The following is a 24656-nucleotide window of genomic DNA, read 5'->3' as shown; positions in this document are numbered from 1 at the left end:
TTAAAGTGTCAAGGAGTCTGTCATTTAGATAAATTTTTCCACCTTCTCTTTGAAACTATTGGCATTCCAATTCCATTTCTTATCCCTTGTTTCATGTCTTTCATATACTCTTGTAGTCATTTTGGCCATGCCATTTTCCCACTGAGGTTCTACTTACAATTGTTGTGGAGTTATTCTCTTTTAAGTTTGTCTCCTTACTGTCTATGGAATCATCATATTTCTTCATAGTGTTTGGTGTCTTCTTTTGTTTCCTCCTCTCTCCACCTGACTCAGTTCCTGTTTTGGGCATCTATATAGAAGTCAGGATCTGCCCTCTTCTGCACTCTTAGCTAAAATTGTCAGGTCCTGTTTGGTCCTGACCTCAGTTTTCTGAGTTCTTGATCCTCTTTACTTCCCCCTGGAATATCTTCACTCAGACTACCTGCAGGTTTCAGGTCCCTTAGATCATCCTGGTTCAAAGTATTGCTATTTTAAGGTCTAGCCAAAAGCACCATGACCATCAGTCATGTCCAATTCTTCATGACCTCCATTTGGAGTTTTCTTGACAAAGATACTGGAGTGGTTTGTCATTTCCTTCCCCAGCTCATTTTACAGATGAAGAACTGAGACAAACAGGGTTAAGTGACTTGCCCAGAGTCACACAGCTACCACATTTGAATTCAGGAAGATCAGTCTTCCTGAATCCAGGCCCAACACTCTATCCACTGTGCCACCTGGCTGCCTTCATGGCTTATTCATGTACTGCAAATATATAAAATATATCCAACCATAATAAGAATGCTAGAAGGCTCAAAGTTTACATAGAAAACTGTTCTCTACTTAAATCTTGCCATTAACTCAATAGAGTCCAAAAGAACCAATAGTAAATATAGTACTTTCAAGGAGACAATTTAAGCTCATTATGGTTCTGCTTAGCCCTACATCAATTATTATCACTCCTGAACAGAACAAAGTATGGCGTTCAAGTCAAAAAATGACCAACATAGCAAAGAAAGAATTTGATGTATATTATGACACCAAATAATATGAGTTTCATGGAAATACACATTAAATAGTTATTTCATCTCCTGGAAACTTTCTCCAACAATATTAAAACATCTGTATTTTTTTTGCACTTAATAGTATTTTATTTTTTCCAATTGTATATAAAGATAGTTTTTAACATTCATTTTTGTAAGATTTTGAGTTCCAGATTCTTCTTCTTCCCTCCCTTCCCTCCCCCCTCCCCAAGACAGCAAGAAATCTGATATAGGTTATACATGTACATTCATGTTAAATATATTCCACATTAGTCATATTGTGAAAGAAGAATCAGAACAAAAAGGAAAAACCACAAAGAAGAAAAAAAGTGAAGATAGTATGCTTTGATCTACATTCAGACTTCATAATTCTTTCTCTGGATGTGGATAGCATTTTCCATCATGAGTCTTAGAGTTGTCTTGGATCATTCTATTGCTGAGAAGAACTGTCTATCATAGTTGATCATCACACAACACTGCTGTTACTGTGAATGATGTTCTCCTGGTTCTGTTCACTCTTCACTTTGCATCAGTTTGTGTACGTCTTTCCAGGTTTTTCTGAAATCTGCCTGCTCATTATTTCTTGTAGAATAATAGTATTCCATTGTTCTGCCATTCCTCAATTGATGGGCATCCTCACAATGTCTAATTCGTTGCCACGACAAAAAGAATTGCTATAAATATTTTTGTACATATTGGTCCTTTTCCCTTTTCATGATCTCTTTGGGATACAGACCTAGTAATGGTATTGCTGGATCAAAGAATATGCACAGTTTGGTTGCCCTTTGGGCATAGTTCCAAATTGTACTCCAGAATAGTTGGATCAGTTCACAATTCCACCACAACACATTGGTCTTCCAATTTTCCCGCATCTTTTCCAACATTTATCAATTTCCTTTTCTGCCATATCAGCCAATCTGCTAGGTGTGAGGTAGTACCTCAGAGTTAAAACATCATCTGTATTAAAGTATAGAATCTTTCTTGTGTGCCAAAGAAGAAAAAAGACCAGTGACTTTGAACTTGAACTCAGAGGATGAAAGTGGTACTCAGAGATAAGGTATTTGGTGTTTTCTAGGCAAAGAGCACAAGGCTATCAAGGAGAAAGTCAACATTGAATATATTAAGCCATCCTGCAGTTGACACTAAAATTAAAGAACACATTTAGAGCAATTAATATGTGTGAAATATCTACTTTAATGTATGCTTTTGGAATGGCAAAATGCACATCAGATCTATACATTATCCAAAGAATAACCTATACAAAGTTAACAAAATGTAGGGCTAATCAACCCCAAAACAACCATAAAAGGATTAATATTTTCTTGCTTTAAAAAGGAGGAAGATTTTTGATACTTTCAGAGTACATGTAATATAGTTTTAATTTTTACAGAATTTTTTAAGAACAAATGAACATCATGTCACAAAACAACAATAAAGGTTGACAGTGGGTACCTTCTCCTGGATTTGTCTAATTTAACCAAATGTGTTTTATCTCTAGACAGAGCCTATGAAATGTTTAGATCCAAGAGCAGAATCAAAAGAATCTCCATGGGTAATATCCACATGAATTCAATTGACAAGACATCAACAAAGAAACATTGAACAAATAGATGAGTCATATAGATTTGTTTGTAGGAATGGAAAGCCTTGTGATAGCAATTGAATATCAGGTCATTGACACTAAAAATTATCAAAAGTTTATCCTTAAGGATCCTTGATTAATTTATCCATTCAGGCTATGCAATGATTTGGTAGTAATTATGTAGTATATCACTACAGGTTGTAAAATTTTAGCATTGAATACCTGGAAAGATATGACCAGGGGATTAGAAAGACAATAGAAGCTCTCTTCTTACAAACTAAGAGATAGCAATTCCTATACAACAAACACAAACTTTAAAATATCTTTGAGAATTTAATGCATAAACTGCCCTGAAAACAGGATATCATTACAGACAGAACTATTGATCACAGTTGCCAAAAGTCTAGCATTGATTCATTAAAGTTTAAGAACAATGTTTTTCTTTAAATAGATTACCATATGGAATACTTGTAATCTCCAAACCACAAGAAACAAAAAGCCTTGCAAATATTGAAACTCAGAAGAAATTAAGACTGTGGGAATAGGACAGGCAAACATAACATCCCCATTGTCCTATCTGCTACTTAAATTTTTCTGAGAAAGCTTTCCTTGCATCTACAGAAGTTGAGCTTACGTTTAAGTAGTTTGATTCAATTACAAAAAGCAATTGTTTTATCTACCTGTGTAAACCCCAAGAACATTATACATAAAATAATAATAGCAGGATAATGACTTGTCTTTGGACTATTTCCACATGAAGTCCATCAAAATGGATGAGAACAAGTAAATGACAACATGATGATAATGGTGATGATGATGATTATGATGATAAGAGTCATTTATATAGCACTCTCCATACATTATCCCATTTGATCTTCACAACTCTGTCAGATAGGTGCTACAGGTAATATTATCCCTATTTCTCAGCTAAGGAGATTGGGATGTATCTTCCTCACTGGCTATCTGTGTGGACATGTACTGATTTGATAAATCTCATCTAATCTTATTCATGCCAAAGGTGAGCCACTCTAATGATCATTAACATGGCCAACCCACTTAATAGGGACACCAAGCTGGTACTCAAAGGCAAAATAATGAATGTGAACTAGTTACTCAAAATATAAAGTGAGAAAGATTTGGGATCATTAACCAGATAACCAATTGAATTATTAAAAGAATAAAAAGTATACAGGAGAAAAAATGTTTATTTGCCCTGAGGACTATTCATAGCCTGCTGAAGGAAGTGAAATGATAATAAGAACCAGAGCCAACATTTGCTCTTTAAAAAGTAGATAGGGGGCAGCTAGGTGGCACAGTGGATGGAGCTTGGAGCTAGGAGGATCAAATCCAGCCTCAGACACTTGACAGTCACTGGGTGAGCCTGGGCAAGTCACTTAACTCTGATTGTCTCACCAAAAAATAACAGCAACAAAAAAAAAAGACACCGGCATATAGTGTATGTGCTGGACAAAACCCACAAGTTGGGCTTGGCACAACTGCCTATCTAAAGTAACATCTCTTTAAAACTATTTTTGCACATCTGCTCAAGATACAATTCATTCTGTGTGTATACAAGCTGCAAAGAAGGCATGATTTACCAGGCTGCTATGGTCTTATTAAGGAGTGACAGGTAAATTCCTTGAGGCTTAAATTTCTGGGTCAAAAGGCTAGTGCCTCAATGACTTAGGGTGTTAGAGTTCCAAATTAGATGAATTGGACCAAATCACAGTTTCTCCAGCAGTGCATTAGTGTGTCTATCCTCCTTTAGCCCTTCCAATAATTCTCAGTTTACTTTTTGTCATCTTTGCCAATCTGATAGATATGAGATGTAACTTCAGAGGTTTTCTTTTTTCTTTTAATTTACAATTCCAGGATCTCCTCATAATGTAGTACAGTGGCAATCCTAGTGAGAATAGATTCTATTTTCTACTATAAACATCCTTTTCTAGGGAGTTTCTTCCTCCACTCAGACCTAAGCTTGAATGTGCCTGGCCCAATAACTTTCCAATATCACATCCTGGGGAAGACCAACTAGCCAAAAACATCATGAGATGTTCAATTTGTTCCTTGGTTTGTGGCAGAGAAAAGCAAGTTACACCTTCTACACAAAGTCATAAGTGTGCTTTTGCTAATTCAGCTGGTTGGTTATAGGATTAATTATCTTAAATCTTCTTGACTTTATTACTCTGAATTTGTAATTAATCTTTGCTGAGCTCCAGAATGAAAATTTGGGCCAAATTATTGGAATTTTTTTTAAAGACTCTCAGGCTCCTATATGAGCCCAGACCAATGGCTAAGTCAAATTGGATCTATGGGTGGCTTGAGATGGAACCCCTCTCTTCCCCACCCCATCCTAAATGGAGTTATCATGTTATTATGGCTCCACTATGAGCAGAAGCCTGTTCTCTGATTCAGACATGGCTCTAATTTCCTTAGAAAATCATGCAACCACTGTTCTCATCTTCTCATAAAGATAATGATTTAAAATGCAATTGTGTTAAAATCCCCAATCCAAAACTAAAAACCAATGGCTTATATCTGCAATAAAACTGAAAAAAGTAGAGTTCTAGGCTCTGTTATGAGCCTGATAATAGATTGTGGATGGCTTAAGTTGAATCCACAGGGTTCCACACCAATAGACCAACTATGAGGGATCATCTCTCCTTTGTAGGATTTCTGAGGATAACATTAGTTTTCTGGCTGTGTCTATATAAATAGCAAAAGCCACACTCAGCTGAAAAATTTTGTTGTTCCAATTAACCTTGGCTCAATAAAACAGTGAGATTATTGTTTCCAAGCTTCTATTGCCTCATGGGCCAATGGAGACAGGCTATGGCATGCTGGTTTCACCAAATCTTGTGGCAATTCTGCAATAGTTGCATAGACACCTTCAAAGTCTCTTTTTACGTATTGCTTTTTTTAATTGGCCAGACATGTGCCAGGCTAGCTTGGCAGGAACTATGTCTAATGCTGTGCTTTGTTTAATTCCTAGGGTACTGCTGGCATTCAATAAATGTCAAATATTAATATTAATATTTTCCATGTTGCCTTCATTAAGTTTTTATGCCTTAATTAAATGATTACATTGGAAGCAAACCAGGTGATTGGGAGATTGTAAAACATCTCACCCCCAAAAGCCAATGGTCAACATTTTAAAATCCAACACACACTACTCATAGTTGACCAAAGAAAGCACATTTATGGCTTCATGTAAAAGGTGTGACTTGCTTTTCTCTCCTGCAGACTAAGGAACAAATTGAACATCTCATGATGTTTTTGGCTGGTCAGCCTTCCCCAGGACATAATATTGGAATGCCATTCGGCAGGCCACACTTGAGCTTAGGTCTAACAAGCTAAGTTAGAAACTCTCCAGAAAAAGGAGACTTACAGTGAATAGTAGGATTCATTTTCACTAGTGTTGTCACTTTACTATACCAAATCATAGAGCAAGCAGAAGACCAATGCTTCAAATAACTAAAAATAAAATATTTAAAATAAAATAATTCTAAGGTTATTCCTTAAACCCATCAGATTGGCAAAGATGACAAAAGAGAAAAATAGCAATTGCTGGAGGGATTGTGGGAGGACAGCAGCATCAATACCCTGTCACTTAGTCTAAACACTCTGGAAAAAAAATTTGGAATTCTACCACAAAAGTCTAAACTTACGTACCTCTTTGACTCAGTGATAGTACTATGAGGCATAAACCTCAATGAAGCCAAGGGGAGAAGCAAAAGACGCATCATATTTATAGCAGCACTTTTTGTTGAAACAAAGAACGGGGAGGGAGAAATAGTGACCATAAATTAGGGAATGGATAAAAAAATTGGTATAAGAATATAATGAAATATTCTGCCATAAGAAATGAAAAATATGACAGAATAAGAGAAACATAGGAAGACTTGCATGAATTTATGCAGAATAAAATTAAGAAGAACTAGAGGAGCATTTTTATGATGAACACAATAATAATGTGATGTAAAAGAACTTTGAAAGACCTCAGAACTCTGATCAAATCAGTGACCAATTGTAAAGATTGATGGAAATCTACTTACCACCTCTTGGCAGAGATCAGATGGACTAGAGATGCAGAATGATCTGCATTCTCAGACATTGTCAATACACAGATTTCTTTTGTTTGGCTATACATATTTGTTATTAAATTTATTAAAATTATTATTAAAATAAAAAAAACCCAGAGTGGAGGAGAGTAATCGGTTAATGGCTAGTGATTTATGAAAAAAGAACATCAATAAAATAAGTTTAAAATGCAAAGAAGGAAACAAAAGTGCAGAAGGCAGCATCAACAACTAGAATAATTTGTAGATAGATAGATAGACAGACAGACAAATAGATAGACATAGAGAAAAAGATATCTATTGCTGTATAAGGAGATATCTATAAATTGACAGGTATCTATATCTACACACACACACACGTGTGTGTGTGTGTGTGTGTATTTCTTAAAAAGCAAACTATGTAACAGAATTATTAGTTTCCCAAAGTCCCTGCCAAATAAAAGTAAAAAATAAATAAATAAATAGATCCTGTTCACTCTGATTCAATAAGAAATGCTGACACTTTTGTTCTTTAAGCAGTTCAGGTGGCAACTTTAACTGTCAGAAACTCCACCTACCCACCCATGTCAAAGTTGTGGCCTCATCAGCACATTCTGAAGAGTAAACATTGGATTCTGCTCCACCTTCTCCCAAAGGGAAGTCTACATTTTAAGTTCCCAATTCCAAGCATTCTTTCTTCAACACTGACAGTGATTCTGGTGCCAAACCAACAGTGATGGTGGGTCCTAGTTAAGAGGAAGTAATTGAGAGTTGATGGACTGTACCATCTGTTTGGCTTGTTTAGAAGAAAGGGCCTTGGCATGGAGAAGTCTTTAGATCCTAAGTCTGAGCACCAGAGGCCACCCATGAGACTCAGCCTGCTGACTCCCATCAAGGAAATGCCATCTGCTGAAGGCAGAGACTGCAAGGGAAAGTCATTGCTTCCCTGAAGAGTAGTTGCAAACATGCAAGTATAACCAATAAGCTCTCCAAAGCATGAATTCCTTAGACTATTAGGTACATCCAAATGCTATAGAACCCAAGGCATTTGGAGATAGAGAGAGAGAGAGAAATACTCTCCAACTCACATTGACATAATGAACATTAAATCTACCCAATTCAATTCAACAAGCACATATTGTTCATGAATTGTGGCTTTTGAATCAGCATGGAGGTAGTCTGGAGTAGAGACTACAATCCTACCATCAGGAAGATGTAGATTGCAATCTAATCTCTGACACTTACTGTGTGACCATGAGCAAGCCATGTGACTCTTTTAAGCCTCAGCTTCCTGATCTGTAAAATAAGGATAATAATTTCTTTAAGCACTTACCTCACAGGGTTGTTAGGGGGCTTAAATGAAAAAAAAATGAAGATGAAGAACTTTGCAAACCTTAAAGACGCACGATCATGCATATAGGGAACATAATTTGACCTACAGCATAAATGAATCTGCAATATAGCAAAACATTTTAATGGGACTTGTGGAATTAGCGACGGAAGCTAGATGGTGCAGTGGTCAGAGCACTGGGTGCAGAGTCAGGAAGACTCATCTTTCGGAGTACAAACCCAGACTCAAACCAGACCCAACGTACTATCTAGGTGACACTGGGCAAGTCACTATTAACCCTGTTTGCCTCAGTTCCTCATCTGCAAAATGAGCTGAAGGAAATAGCAAACCATCTTGGTATCTTTGCCAAGAAAATCTCAAATGGGATCATGAAGAGTTGGACACAACAGAAAAATGACTGAACAACAAAAATGGAATTAGTAATTTGATTCTATGGATTAATAACACTTGTGCCCTGTTACTTTTATATTAAATAATTCAGTGTAGTTCAAGATATCTGTCTCTATAAGTGAACATAAGGGTTTTCTGAGTTTGGGGTGGAACCAACAACTTTTTTAGGTGAGTTGTTCTTGACTACACTGGACATAACCTCAGGCAAGTAGGACCAGTATTGGCTCAACTGATGGCTTATTAAAGGATCAGAGGATCATATATTTAGCATTGGAAAGCACCTCAGAAGCCCTTAAGTACAGCAGTCTCATTTTACATATGAGCAAACTGAAGCACATTGATTTGGCCAGGGTTTCACAGTAACTGACTAAAGCAGGATTTGAACTCACACTTAATCCAATGCCTTATCCACTAAGATAAAATTCATGAAGTAATATGGCACAGAGAGGGCTTCATGATATTTGGTTGAGAGTATTTTCCAAATGTCATCATCATCATCATCATCAGGTAAGTTGATTGTGCAAAGGACTTGCTTGAGCCCTTGGGTCCTTGATTCCTGCCTGGGTCTCAACTACAAGTTCCCCTTAGCCCTTTCATTATTCACTCCTTGTTACCAATGCTGTAAATTTGGATCAAATACATAGTAGCTTCATGCTTGTAAATTTATTGTCCAGCCTACAAAAAAGCCACATTAAAGGGGGGAAAATCTGAGAACTGCTTTGTGGTCACCAATAATTCAGCCAAAACCAACTCTTTGATATCTTTATGTTCTTAACATCTGGATTTTGCTTTACATCCAATATAGTAGGAGAGGTAATAGCAGAGACAGATGAGAAAAATGGAGGAAAAACAGTCCTCCAAAAACAGTATAATAAATTATTATAATGTATCTTCATTAATCATCTTCTGTTATGCCTTAAATTATTTATTTTTCAGTGGTGTTCAGGATGAGTGAATAGAGCTACTTTCCAGCTGATTCATGGTTTTCTAAAAATCTAAGCTGGAAAATCTCTCAAGAATCAGTTCTAGGGGTCCTAACTTGGGCCACATTTCCCCTTAAACCAATGGAAATGACCAGAGGGTACTTAGCTAAGTGCCTTCCATTTGGTGACATGTCACCATCACCCACTCATCCATCTGGTTTTACTCTCTTAGACTCATGATGGCATTAATTCCAAGAACTTCAACAGCTTTAATGTGAAAGTCTCCTTTTTGACAGAACTCTCAGATCCCTCTGAGATTTGGAGGTCCTGCTTATTCTGAGGTTCATAAGCAATGGTATGTCTTGGGGTACACAATTAACTACCTTCTGAGTCTTTACTCTAAAAAATAATGTTTTTTGTGATACATTTGAATTGTAAGAGCTTTGAATTCATTCAATCCAGAAAGAGCAAAGTTATTTCTGTATCCCAGAGGGTAAAGGAAACATGTGGTTGCCAGATGTGATGAAACAAGGGATCTGGCATTGTTTATTTCCTATGGAATGGCAACCAGGCCTCACCTTCAAATCTGAACATGGTTGAATGGTTTGGAGATAAGGCCTGGTAGTTCACTCTAATATGCCTTTCCCAGAGGTCCACTTAAAAGCAAAATGTCTGATATCCCAATGGGCTCTCCTTGGAGGACTAAAGATTATCCTACATTTGCTCAAAGGCAATTTCAGATTCACCAAACTTTCCATGAATCTGGCCCAAATTTGTGAGTTGTTGCTAATCTATGCCCAGGTCCAATATGAAATCTCATCTGAAAAAAAAATTGCTGACATCAGAAGACAGTAGTATAGGTAACAGGAAAACTATTACAGGGGAGACACCATGGGGCAGAGAACAAATGAAAGGTTGTAGAGTTAACCAATGTTTGGTGAGGCTATTTAATGGTGTTTAGAATTCTGATTAATCTAATCATTCTACATTCTAATGGAGTAGACCACATGATATAAACTGGTACATGCAGGACACAGAAAGAGTACATGGAATTAACAGTAGATGGAAAGACATCTAGCACCTGGAAAACTCCCTGTAAAATGTGGCATCTGAGTTGCCTTGAAAGAAGCCAGGAATCCTAAGAGGCAGAGGCAAAGAGAGAGAACATTCCAGACATGGGAAACAGCCAATACAAAGGCATGAAGATGGGAGTCAGATTGTAGTTTAGGATGAGAGGGTGTGAATAGGTGATGATCTTCATTATTGAAAGGGATGGTGATGATGAGATTACCTAATAAACAGGGAAGTGAATAGATTGAATGTTCCATCCAGTAGCTCTTAAATTTCTTATTTGCTTTGTACAACAAATTATGCAGCCACAGTGTGGATCATCTGTATAATGTAAAAATTATAAAAGATTAATCAAAACAAAGAAAACTTCTCTGACCCAGGGGTGATGCAAGAGTCAGTTGAGATGTCCACAATCTTAATATTTCAGAGAGATATTGCAATTTTTGTTTCCCTTAGAGTAAATTTTGAATACATCTAGTGAAGACAGCTAGATGGCTCAATGGATAGAGTGTTGGGCCAAGAGTCAAGAAGATCTGAGTTCAGATCTGACTTCAAATGCTTACTAGATGTATGACCTTGGGCAAGTCACTTAACTCTAATTTGCCTTAATCCACTGGAGAAGGAAATGTTAAACCATTCCAATATCTTTGCCAAGAAAAACCTAGACACTATGGTCCAAAGAAGAGTTGGTCATGACTGAATGAGTAAACAAGTGAGCATGACTAAATCTGCTTAGCTCAGGGAGAGTGGGGGTGGGGATCTCTTGAATAAGCATTGGGGAAACCTGGAGAAATTGCTCTTGGACCATGGATGAAGAAGAGCACCACACGGTGGGAAAGTTCTATATTAAATTTCCCCATTATAAAGATAAAGTGAAGCTCTGCTTCCTGGAGCCTTAAAAAAAGACAACTCAAGGACAGTGTAGGTTAATTGAATACCAAAGTGCCCCAATACCAAAGTTACATGGGATATTGCCAAACAGTATAGGTACATCCAGGCAGGTAGGTGGTGCACTGGATAGACTCTGGGCCTGTAGTCAGGAAGACCTAAGTTCAAATCCAGCCTCAGACACTTACTGTGTGACCCTGGGCAAGTCACTTAACCCTGTTTGCCTCAGTTTCCTCATCTGTAAAATGAACTGGAGAAGGAAATGGGAAACCACTCCAGCATCTTTGCTAAAAGCAAAACAAAACAAAACAAAAAACCCCAAACGGTCAATGAAGAGTCATACATGATTGAAATGGCAGAACAACAAGAATAGGTATGCCCCACCAGTGTCACAGAAATAAATCAAGTCTAGAGGGAGGAGATGCTGAAGATGCTTTCAAAAGACTTGAGGTAAGTATGATACTAAATGAAAGTAGTCCTTTGTTTAATTAAGATATTATCTATCAAGGATTAATAAAGGTGTTCATTCATTCTTTTAACAGATATTTATCAAGTTCCCTGCTTTCATGAAATAGTGCTAGGCACTATGGGAAAAGCAAAGCAGGTTAAAACATACAGTCTGTCCTCAAGGGGCTTACAATGTAACTGGAGGACCAAGGCATCCTCACATGAAAAAATCAAATTAACAGGGTAAGAATTAGGTGGCCATATTAAAAAAAAATAAGGAACACTCTTAAGGCAGAGGATGGTAGTTATATCACTGCAAGGGGCCTTAAAGGTTATCTCATCCTACCCTCTTATATTATTGATGGGGAAACTAAGACTCAGAGGAAATAAATTACTCGTCTAAATTCAAATAGCTAGCAAGTATTCAAGATTCAAACTCTAATCTTCTGACACCCAGTCCAGTTCTATTCCCAAAACCTCCCAGTGCCTTTCTGTGCCTAAGCAGTAGGAGTAAGAGTAGGAGTAATAATACTAGACAGTTAGAGCAGGCATGAACATCAGATAGATAATCCAGCCCGGCTTCCACCTCTGAAAGATTAAGAAACTGAGGCCCAGAGAGGTACCATAGAAGAAAGGGTAGAACAATCAGGGGACTGTTGCCTGCATTTGATTCAATTCAATTTAATTCAGTTGTACTTATTAGGTGCAAATAAGTCATCTAATGATTATGGCCTGAAATAGAATAATAGGGTGGAAGGTAGAAAGGAAGGACAAATGTGGGCATCAACAGGACAATTATTGGCTAACCACCTGACACAATTTTTATTAATTACCCACTGTTGTGTGAATTGGAAAAGCTTAAGAGAGCCAAGTTGCATCAAGAAATGAGGCTACTTTCAGAGAGAGAGGCCAGGAGACCAAAAAACCTGGGAGATTATTTTTAGTATACTAAATAGCTAGAATTTGTACTTCCCATGTTCATGATAATGATTTTGATGATGATGATGAAGACAATTAGATATTAATTTAATGTTTGCAAAGTTCTTTACATAAGTTATCACATTTTATCTTCCCAACAAACCACTGAAGTAGGTGCTATTATCATCCCCACTTTCTTATAAGGAAATGAGCTGAGAGAAGATATGTGAGTTGTATACAGCTAGGAGTCTGAGGCAGAATTTGAATCTAGATTCCTGAAATTAAGTCCAATGTTGTAATCCACTATACCATGCTTCCACTTTCAGGACACAGTCATTCCCTCAGCATTAACATATAAAAATACAGACTTCTCTAATTCCATTAAAAACCATTTGAAGGGGAAGAACCATCCGTCCTCTATCCTTGCTCCTCCTCTTCCCCTAATCTCATCTCTAACCAACTCAACTCTGCCCCTTCTAGGTTCACTACTCCTTAACCACTGCTGTGGAATCCAGTCCCTTTTGAACAAACTTTCCCGGTTCTTAACCTTCCCCTTAAATATTTCTTTTATTTCCTCCATTAGCCTACTTCTTATATTTCCCTTAATAAAAGAAAGAAGATAGGTTAATACACTCTTTGCTTCCCACTACCACTCCAAGTCTATTATGCCACCACTATCACACCAGAAGCTGCTAGGTACACAATGGCTAGAATTCTGGACTTGGAATTGGGAATATCCATGTTCATATTCTGCTTTAGACACTTATCTATAACCCCAGACAAGCTCTGTCTGACTCAGTTTCTTCACATGTAAAAATGAGGTAATAATATCACCGATGTCCCAGAGTTGTTGTGAAGATAAAATTATTGAAAAGATAAGAATATTTGTGAAGCACCTTACTTAAAATGCTATACAAATGCTAGCTGTTGCTGCTTTTTCTCTTATTGCGGAGTCATTAGCGTCCACTTTCTCTAGCCTTGTCCCTCTTGTTATTAGTCTCCAGAGCACTCACCCATTCTTCACTAAGGACTTTGGTCACCAGTTCACAGTTTCTATCCCATCTCCCACTATCATATTTGGTTGCTTCAATATCGACACTGATGAACCTTCAAACTCATTGACCTTACAATTCCTTGATCCCTTTCTCTCCAGTGATATTTCTCACCCTTCCATTTCAGTAACTCTAGGATTTTTCAAGGAATCCTGAGAATAGGGTAGACTGAGAAGTTTCTTAGAATCAGATTAGTAATACAAATAAAAAGCCTCTGAATCACAAGAAGAAGATAGGTAAAGGCAAGTAAAGGAAGTAAAAGAAGATAGGTAAAGGAAAAAAAAAGACAAAGACAAATTCATTGGCTTCCTTCACTCTCCTCCTTCACAGCCCACTCATACTGGCTGCTGAAATTTTAGACACTGAACTTTTGAAGTTAATCCCTTTGCAGTTTCTAGGAGGAGAGGGTTTCTTCTACCAGGGTGGGTGGAGACCTTGTTATACCAGGGTACTTCCAAACTGCTGGCCTCTTTCCTTTGCTCCCTTAGCCCTAGCCCTGGGTAAGGTACAATCTTTAGTACCCAACTTTTGGAGTTAAACCTATGTCACTCTCATCTGAGCAGGCTCAGTCCTGAGAAAAATTAAAGGATATAGATGTAGAGAAGTAAGGAGCCTAGAACACAAAAAAAAGTGAAGGAAGGATACCAGATATGCACTGCTGATTAAAATTAACATACCACAGGAAGAAACAGGTAGCCAAGATATGGATAGATGGAGTAGCTTTCCAAGTACAAAATCTTCTTGGAGCATGCTGCTTCTCAGTATCCTGGAGGACCCCATTAGAGTCAACCAAGAAGGGTTAGCCAATGAAATGAAAAAAGCCAGTTGCAGAGAAGATGGCAGAACTCAGAAAAGTGTGACTACTAAAGGGAGAGGATAGGACTCATTACAGTGGCCACCTGGAGTCTTCCCGCAGCAGTGTCCCACCTAGGCACCTTCCTCCTCTGAGGGCAACAAATCTTGCCCAACCCTGAGGATCTGAAAGGAACGATAGCAGGCATCAAGAGCCAGGCCTTTTAAAGTGAAAGGATTGAGATTGAGCAAATTCTCAGCAAAGACACCATAGAAAAATCAGTACAGCGCCTGATTAAGACAGTCAAAAACTGACTGAGGAGGAGAAATGTGCCTGCATACAAAGAAAAAGATCCATGTCCCTGGACAAATATTTTGCAACAAAGGAAATAGTCAAGATTTCCTAGGAAAGATGAAGATCTCACAACTAATTCTGAAAAGCATCCTGAAATGGCAAAGGAGAAAGTGTAAGAACTTTCTGAATAACCAAATAAGGGAAAATAACAAAGAAATAAAGGTAATCAAGGCAGAAAATGGCAAGTCTAACCAGAGACTACAGAAGTCAGATCAAAAGACTGAGGCATTCTCCATGATCAGTGAATTTTCCAAAAAAGAAAATTAAAAATGACAGAATTAGAAAAAAAAACTGGAGAGACAGAAGGAAAAATAATGTAACAAAAATCTAGGACTCTGCCATCACTTGGAAATACTTTACCATGACAATCTTAAACTCTAAAAGTCCCCTCTCTGACTATAACTTCTCATACTTCCACCTGTCAGACTCCCTCATTCTTACTGAACCTATATTTGTCCTCATTCAACTTCTACTCACCTTGATAACTTCCCATCCATCAGTCCCTTTTTTTTCATCAGTCCCTTCTTGACCTGTCCCCAAAATTCTTTATTTTAAATTCATTTTGTATATACACTGCATTTACTTATTTATGTACCTCTTATATCCCCTAGAAGAAAGCTTCCTTGAAGGCATGGACTGTTTTGTTTAAAAATTTAAACTCTTAGCTCTTGGCACATAATAAATATTTAATAAATATTTGAGTATCATCTATTCCAATGGTTCCCAAATTTTTAAGTCTCAGTACCCTTTCATACTCTTGAAAACTGAGGCCCCCAAAGAGTTTTTGTTTATGTGGGTTATAGCTACCAATATTTATTGCATTATAAGACTGATGCATTCTTTAAAATATTAACTCATTTTAAAATAATATTAAACATATTACACATTAAGATAAATAACATATTTTATAAAAGGTAATTATATTTTCCAAAATAAAAAAAAATTAGTAAGAAGAGTAGCATTGTTTTACTTATTTTTACAGCTCCTTTAGTCCTTGAGGATTCTTTTTTCATCTTGTCTCTTGAATATATAAATTTACCAAAGGTTTGTCCTTGACCATTTTCACTTTTCTCTCCCCTTTGCCAGTCACATCCACTCTCATGGTGCTGTGTAGACCAAACCTGATTTAGCACCACCTTGGCTGGTGCTTCAGTTTCAGAAGTGGAATGAAATTAGAAACTTGAAGATTATATAACAGTTAACAAAAGGAAGTTTACGTACCATAGCAGGGAAAGAGTATCTTCAAGGACATAACATTGATTCAGTTGGGTGCAGCTTCCATGGCTCTGTGATGGCCATATTGTTTTACCATTTAAAAGGCCAATGACTGAGCCATTCCTTCCACAGATTTAGTAAAATGGTGGATTAAGAAGCTAGATTGCAAAGGGTGAGAAGTGAATGGGAGGCAAAGAAATGGACACAGTGAGTGTAATAGATTTACTATAAAAAGGAGAAGAGGTTTAAGACTATAGCTTGAGAGGATGATGGGAACAAATGGATATGTTTCTTTTGCTGTTTGTTTTAACAGTGGATAAGAGCTAGAAATGTTTAAATGTGCAAGGGAAGGAATCAGTCGATAAGGAAAGATTAAAAATGAGACGGAATGATCAAAGGAGTGAGCTCCTGAAGGAGGTGAAGGTGGGAATAGAATCAAAGAAGAGAGTCATCTTTCTCAGTTATACAAGACAAGAAGAAGACAATAGGGGATGGTGTAGGGATTTTTTAAAATTTTTGACATGTGGAATAAAAAAGAAGAGGAAATTCACAATAGATAACTGCTATTTTCTCTAACCTTACTCCTCTTGCAAGCTCTAGATTGGCATTTTCAAATACCTACTGATCTTCTCCATCTCACAATTACTACGTTCAAAGCTGAACTCCTCACTTCCTACCTTCCAAACCTGCTCTTTTTCCTGATTTCTCTATTCATCTATGGGAAAAATATCAGTTGTCCTTGTTACCTAGGGTGAAAACAGGAAATCATATCAAATTATTTTCTTTCTCTTGGTCTCTACATCCAATGAGTTGGCAAATCCTTTCAGTTCTACTTGAGCAAACTCTCTCAAATATATCTCTTGTTTTGCCCTCTCACTGCCTCCAACCTAGTTCATAACCTCAGTACCACTTTTCTATACTATTATTTCTCTGCTTTCAGTCTCTCGCGCCCCCTTCTGTCATTCACACAGTTGTCTGAGGAATATTTCTAAAGCACAAGCTGATTCCAACCACTTACGTTTCAAAATCTGTGAGGGTTTCTTATTGCATGCTAATTGAAGCCCAAATTCCTGAGCCTGCTGTTCTGTTGTTGTGGTCATTGTTAATTTAATTTCAATTTATTTTCAGATCCGCATTCTTTCCCTCTCTTCTTCTCTTCCACCCACTAATTCTATTGAGAAAACAAGAAAAAATAAAAAACACTAGTCAAGCAAAATAAATTTCTGTATTGGTCTTGTTCTCCTCCATCTTCCTTGCCTCCCAAAAAACATGCCTCAGTCTGTACTCCAAGTCTATCACCCCTCTATCTGAAGGTAGGTAGAATATTTCATCATGAGTCTTCTGGAATCTTGGCTGGTCATTGTGTTGATCAGAGTTTCAAAGTCTTTCAAAGTTATTTGTCACTTTTATTGTTGTTATTGTATAATTGTTCCCCTAGTTCTGCTCACTTCACTTAGCATCAATTTATATAAGTCTTTCAAGGTTTCTCTGGACCCCTTCCATTCATCATTTCTTACAGCACAGTTAAGTATTTCATCACATTCACATACCATAATTAGTTCAGCAACTTCCCAATTGATGTTCTCCCCAGTTTCTAATTCTTTGCCCCTGCAAAAAGAGTGCTATAAGTGTTTTTGCATATATAAAGTCTTTTCTTCTTTCTTTGATCTCTTTGGGGTATAATCCTAGTGATGGCTTTTTTGACATACTTTCAAATTGCTTCCCAAAGTGGATGACCAGTTCATAGTTCTACCAATAGTCTAAGCCTGATATTTAAGATCTCCATAACATGGTAAGTAGATGGCGCAGTGGATAGTGTTAAACCGAGAGTCAAATCCAGCCATACAATTACTAGCTTAAGTCACTTAACTTACATTGGTCTCAGTTTTTTCATCTGTACAATAGAGATTATAATGGCACCTACCTCCCGGAGTCGTTGTGAGAATAAAACGAGATATTTATAAAGCACTTCGCAAATCTTAAAGTGCTACAATGTTGTTGCTGTTGTTGTTACTTGCCCAACCTCCCATGTTCCAGCCAAACTGGAACTCACTATTTCTAAAACATTTCCTGGACTTTTTTTTTAAATTTCTGCAGTTTTTCTTCAATCCGCAATTCCCTTTTCCTCTACTTCTCTCCTTGCTGAAATTCTCCTTAAATCAAATGCCAACTTCTCAGTGAAAACTTCCTTGATTTCTCATTGTCCCCAGGCAGAAGTGACCCCTGCCCTCACTTCATTCTCATAGTTCTCCATTCCTTTCTTACAGAACTTGGCTCATTTTACATTATGTGATGTTTCTTTAGTGAGGCAGGGGCAAGAGTGCTAGACTTGCAGTTAGAGAATTTTTGATTTTGAATGGATTTAAATCCTGCTCCTTCCATTTCACATTTGTTTGACTTTAAGTATATCGTTTCAACTCTCTGGATTTCAGCTTTCTCCTCTGAAAAAATGAGGGGATGGGTATAGATGTCTTCTAGGGTCCTTGAAGCTCTAAATATGAATTTAGATTTGAAAGCTCTGAAAGTCCAAATTATCTGATGCGTGCCGTATCTTCCCTACTCTCAGCCCCTGCTGTCTCCTATCCTACTTAGTAAGAGGAGGCCCTTCTCTCTACCAGGGCCAAGTCTTCTAATCTTGCTCTTAGCAGAGACATTATATTGTCCAGCTCCATGTTCCTCTCTGACACCAGGACACAAAATCTTATACACGTATTACACATACAATAAATAATTTGGATTAAAATGAATTTTCTGTTTACTCAGTGCCTGGAGCAAATTTGAGGACCTCATTACCTGAGTGGAATCTTCTGACTTGATGGGTAGCACTTCTTAAACTCTGGGTTATGAGCCCACACTGGATCATAAAAAATTTGGTACCAGTAAAAGGTTTCTGAACAAGAAATGACCAAAAATTAATTCAAAATCAAACGTGTAGTGAATCTGAGGTGTTTCTGGCACCACTTGCCTGTGCATCATACAACTTCCCTGCAGCCTTGGTTCTGAACACAAAGCATGAGCACTTTGCACTGTGCGTGTCCTCAGGCCACACAATGCCAACTAATGCTGCCTAAATGGGAAAAGGGGCCAGGAGTGGAAAAAGTTTAAGAAGCCCTGGTGCAGAGGATAAAGAAAGATAGTACTACTTCTAACAGCGACTGGACAAGTTAAGACATAGAAGCTGAGCTGTCTTACAGACAATTGCTAAATAGGAAAGAGTATGATCTTTTTGAAATATAGCCCAGTGAGGACTGGCAAATGTGATGCAATAGAAGGAAGCAGTACAACCCAGATTTCCCTAACAACTACTCCCACAAAGATCTAAGAGTAATACCAGACTGGGTAGTGATAGGGAAATCCAAGAAGAAAACACAATAAGTTCTGTTTCCTATGCAGGAAGCAGGAAGCTCCTGTTAAGAAGTCAGACAGTAGCTGTGCATCTCTGATTATCTCTGACTTGAAGATCCAACAGCAATATATAAGGTGACATGCAGCTAGGCATGGACCAACCCATAGCAGTGTCCTAGGTCAAGGAGGAATTGTGACTCTAAGGACTGGGCCTGACCCTATGTACTTTGCAGAGAGCAAGGAAAGGAGCCAGTTAGAAGCTTTGTGTGTCACTGACCCCAGAGCTTAGTTGTGGGTATATGGTAAACTTCAGAGAAGGCCTGTGGCTAGGTCTGAGGCATACAGTTGTGTTCCACAGTAAGGAGTGGTCACTCATTCAGCAGTTAGGAGCAGATCTCGCCTGCAGCTGAGTACTGGGCAAGGTACAAAATCAAAAGCAAGAAGGACTTTGTGGGGCACTGACCCCAGAAGAAGGTTTCAAATTCACCTTCCAGCTCAGCATGAAGCCTGCACCCAAGGGGCTAGAATGAAGAGCTTACACCAAAAGGAAACTTGTATTTCTGTTTATCTGAAACTACAGAGGCTTCCAGCTAGCTGTCCAAGGCTAGAGCCAGCATCGTGCTGAATCTATAACTAAGAGCAAACCTATAGTTCTGTCATCCAGACCTAAAGCTGGGTCAGAAACTTACAAAGCTCTGACTAAGAGGTCAGCAATCAGACCACCCTACCTAGATCAGAGTACTTACGATTCATTACAATTTGCAAGACCCAGTTTGAGTTTCCTCCTCTATCTGAGATGCTTGAAGAATATACTACTCAATAGCCAGAGAAAGCATCAACAGGACTCAAGAGAACACAAAACAATGCCTGATATTTCCCTCCAGAAATGCACAGAGTTTAGACAATTGAGGAAGTAAGCTTGGAAGGATAAGTAAATAAAAAAAGAATCCCACCATAAAGAGCTATTATGGTGCAAGGAATGCCTAAGACATACCCTGAAGTAGAAAATAACTCTAAAATATTTAATAGGATATAATAAGATTAGGTTCCTCTATGCTCATCAGGGACTTCATCATGCCCTGGTGCATAGCCTCTTTCTGGGTGCAGCCACCCCAGGCCAGATCCCATCCCCAGTATCCACAGGCCTCTCTATCTCCCTATGCCAATCTTGGCCAGAAAAATTACTCACTTTGGGCTTTTTCTTGGATTTCCCAATCAGGATTCATCTGGGTATGTTTTCTAGATGTCTTGGAAGGAGTTTTTTGGGTGGGAGCTCACTGTTCTTTTCTTTGCTACTCTTCCATCTTCTTGAGACTCACTATTTGACAAAAACTGCTGGGAAATTTGGAAATCAGACTGGCAAAAATTAGGTTTATATTAACACCTTACATCACATACCAAGATTAGCTCCAAATTGACACACAATTTATAATATAAAAGGTCACATCATAAACAAATTATAGAAACAAGGAAGAAAGTTTTCATCAAATATATGGATGAGGGAAATGCTCATGACCAACCAAGTGATAAAGAGAAATAAAATTAGTAATTTTGATTGCATAAAATTAAAATGTTTTGGCATAAACCACCCCAACAATACAAATATCCACTACTATATCCCACAGAAATCAAATAAATCCCTCTATTATTTCCAATTTATTCTGCATATAGCTTTGTTTGTTTGTACATAACTGTTTGCATATTGATTCCATCATTAGATTGTAAACTCATTGAGGGCAGGGATTGTCTTTTACTTTTCTTTGTATTCCCAGTGCTTAGTATAGTGCCTGGCACAGAGTAGGTGTTTAATAAATGTTTATTGAATAACTGGGGAAGAGGAAGAGGGCTCTTGTACAAAAAGTATTTATGGTCACTCTTTCCACAGTGATATCAAACTGGAAGCCAAAGGGGTGTCCATCAATTGGAAAATGGATGAACAAGTTATGTCATATAAATGTATATGAATTAGAATACCTAGAATACCATTGTGCCTTAAGAAATGATAAAAGGTTTCAGAGAAGCCTAGGAAACCCAATATGAACCAGTGAAGTAAGCAAAACCAGGAACATAATTTATACAATAATAACAACAAAATTTAGAGACAAAAACTTTGAAAAACTTAAAACAATGCAATGACCTACCATGAATCCAGAGGACTGATAATGAACTCAGCTACTCACCTCATGACAGAGAGGTCACAGATTCAAGATTTAGAAAGAGAAATACATTTTAGGAATAGAAAATATTAGAATTTATTTTGCTTGATTATTCATACTTTGTTATAAGAATTTTGTTTTCCTTATGAATTGGGGGGAAGGATATAAGAGGAAGAGAAAAGATGCTTGGTAATTGAAAGAAAAAGGCAGTTGGTTGGAGAAACCAGAATCCTGGTCAGTTAAAAGATATCTGGAATTTTTTGTATTGCTGATAAATAGTCAGCCTGATGAGCTTTTACCATTGTCTTCATGAAAGGGAACTTCTAGCCAACACGATATAGCCTAACACCTTATGTTTAAGAATGACTGAATTCAAAGAACTTGTCAATGTTTCATCAAGTCTAGAGTAAAAGATAAAAAGATTTACCCAGCAAGGATTTTCCTAGCAGATTTTCCCAGCTATGAGGACCAGAAAGAGAGCAGTTAGTGAGGAAGCAGCTACATGTGGGCAAATATTCCTGAATGGACCAATGACATCAAGTCCTACAGTCCAAAGAAATGAGTTGCCCAGAGCACGTGGTTTTTCCTCCTCCATGTGCATCTTTTCCAGGTTTCTGCAAGTATGTGCCCACTGTCCCCCTCAGATACTAAGTACATTGGTAGAAAAATTTATGTGTCCTGTGTTGTATTGATCATCCCTACACTTACTTGTATTGAGTAACTGTGACATAATAATTGTTGCTTTTATCATATTAAATAAATGTTAAAAAGGGCAAAAAAGAAAAAAGAAGAAAGGAAAAAAGGAAGGAAGGAAGGAAGAACAAGAAACCCATATAATCAGGTTAATATCAGAATTGCAGGGGTAAGCAAAACAGGTTCATAAATGTTAATGGAACATTTCCATTGAAACCAAAGGCAGTATCAACTTTAGGTAACACTGAAATATTTCTTGTTTTCTTCTGTCTTTTTCTTTTTCAACTGCTCGACTGCTTTTAATTTAATTAACTCTGAGGGGAAACTAGGCTCTGGGGTAATGTACCTTGTTAGCAGTGCAAATTGTCAAGAGTTGTCTCCATTTATAGAAAATTGGGCTAAGACTTAGCTTCTGTTGCTCTGAGCATCTACCTTTTAGCTTAACCTCTGAGCAGAGGTGCACAAGACCCTGATGAAAAGTAAGTCTTGGTCCTCTTTGGGGTTAAGAGTCATGGTCCTCAGGGACAAATCCCAATGCTCCATTCCAAGCTATGCAATAGAGGCAGTGAAACATAAACAACATAAACATTCTTGGAGTGATGCTGGAAAGACTATAATGTACCACACAAGCAGCTTTTCTAATTCCCAAATCTGGTATGCATTCATCACTCAAAACTAACAATGCATGAGTGCCAAAACCTACATTGTTTTCTATGCTGATTTATACTGTGGTTTTGGGGGGGAGGATAAGGGAAAGATGGGGGGGGTGGCGAGACAGACTGACAGAGAAAAATAGAAAGCACACACATTTAAATTTTCATACTTAATGTTTAATTCAAATGCAATGTTCTCTCTGACTTAGTAGAAATCAGATTATTTCAAACTGTCTTAGAAGAATAGTTATTAGTAGTATTATTATAAGCACACTACTGTAAGGCTTAACATGGAAGCAGGGAATTAAAGGGACTACATGGTTATGATAATATAACCCACCGACTATTCTGACCCTCTAACACAAAGATTTTGAACTGACACAGATCAGATACCAATCTGGAAGCTTGACCCTTTGGCTCGTTGACCCAAACCTGGATAAGTTGAAGACTCCAAAACTGTAACTAGGATATTTCCAAATGTGAATGACAAGGTCCCCAAATCCTACATAGGAATGCAATGTACAATATAGTTATTGGCTATGACAGCCTCATGTCACCCACCACAAAAAAATAAACATCACAGAAAATACCAAAGTACATGGTAGAAGGATAAAATACCCAATAGTCCATTAGTTCTCCCATAGAAACAGAACTTGAGATTGCTGCTGGGACAACTCCTTGTCCTTCTAGTGAGTACTTCTACCCTATGGTGTCATCTACCGTCTCTTCACAACTTGTACTACCAATCTGTAGTTTAGATTCCTACCCTAAAAGATAAATATTCTTTGGCACTTGTTGAACCAGCAAAACCCTTCTTATAGGATCCTTACAGTCTTAATAATTTGGCCTTCTGGAATAACGTATTCCAAGTTTTCCTCTTCCTTACAGTGTGGCTGCTAAATCACACATGATTCTGACTATGGCTCCTCAGGACTTGAATTCTTTCTTTCTGGCTACTTGCAATATTTTTTCTTTGACCTAGAAACTCTGGACTTGGGCTACAATGTTACTGGGACTTTTAGTTATAGGGTTTCTTTCAGGAGGTGACCAATGAACTCTTTCTTTTTCCACTTTACCCTCTGGTTTGAAGAGATTTGAAAGTTTTCTTTCAAGATTTCTTGAAACAAGATCTGTAGGTCCATTTATGATTCTTACATTTTTTTACTTTAATCTTTTTTCCAGGTGAGTTGTTTTTGCTGTGAGATACCTTGAATTGTCTTCTATTTTTAAGCCTTTTGACTTTGTTTTAATATTCCTTGTTTCTTCATGGAATCATTGGCTTCTATTTGGTTCATTCTCATTTTCAAGGTGTTTGTTGCTTGGGAAAGGTTTTGTACCTCTTGTGTCAATTGTTAATTGCCTTTCCAATTCTTTCTTTCATAGCTCTCACTTTTTTCCGTTTTTTCCCTCAAGCACTCTCATTTCATTTGTGAATACATTTCAACACTTTTTTTTAAACTCTTGCCTATCTCTCCCTGGAATTCTAGTTGAATTTTTGCCACAAAACCCCATTAAGAAGAGCTCATATTTCAGGTACCTTTTGTGACATGGGAGACACTGGCACAGGACCACTCAGCATGGCATACCTACATCAGAGAAGGTGCTGTCCTCTATGAGCAAAGCAGAATTGAAATAGCTCAAAGGAAATGCAAGATGTGCAAATTTAGAGAAACCACCCCAAATATTTACGTTGACTATTTGTGCCTGACCTGTGGTAGAGCATTCTGAGCTCATATTGGTCAGACACA

Source organism: Vombatus ursinus, unplaced genomic scaffold (genome assembly GCF_900497805.2).
Source record: "Vombatus ursinus unplaced genomic scaffold, bare-nosed wombat genome assembly UNPS02014791.1, whole genome shotgun sequence".
In the NCBI taxonomy this organism is placed as follows: Eukaryota; Metazoa; Chordata; class Mammalia; order Diprotodontia; family Vombatidae; genus Vombatus; species Vombatus ursinus.
This window is presented reverse-complemented; position numbering follows the sequence as displayed.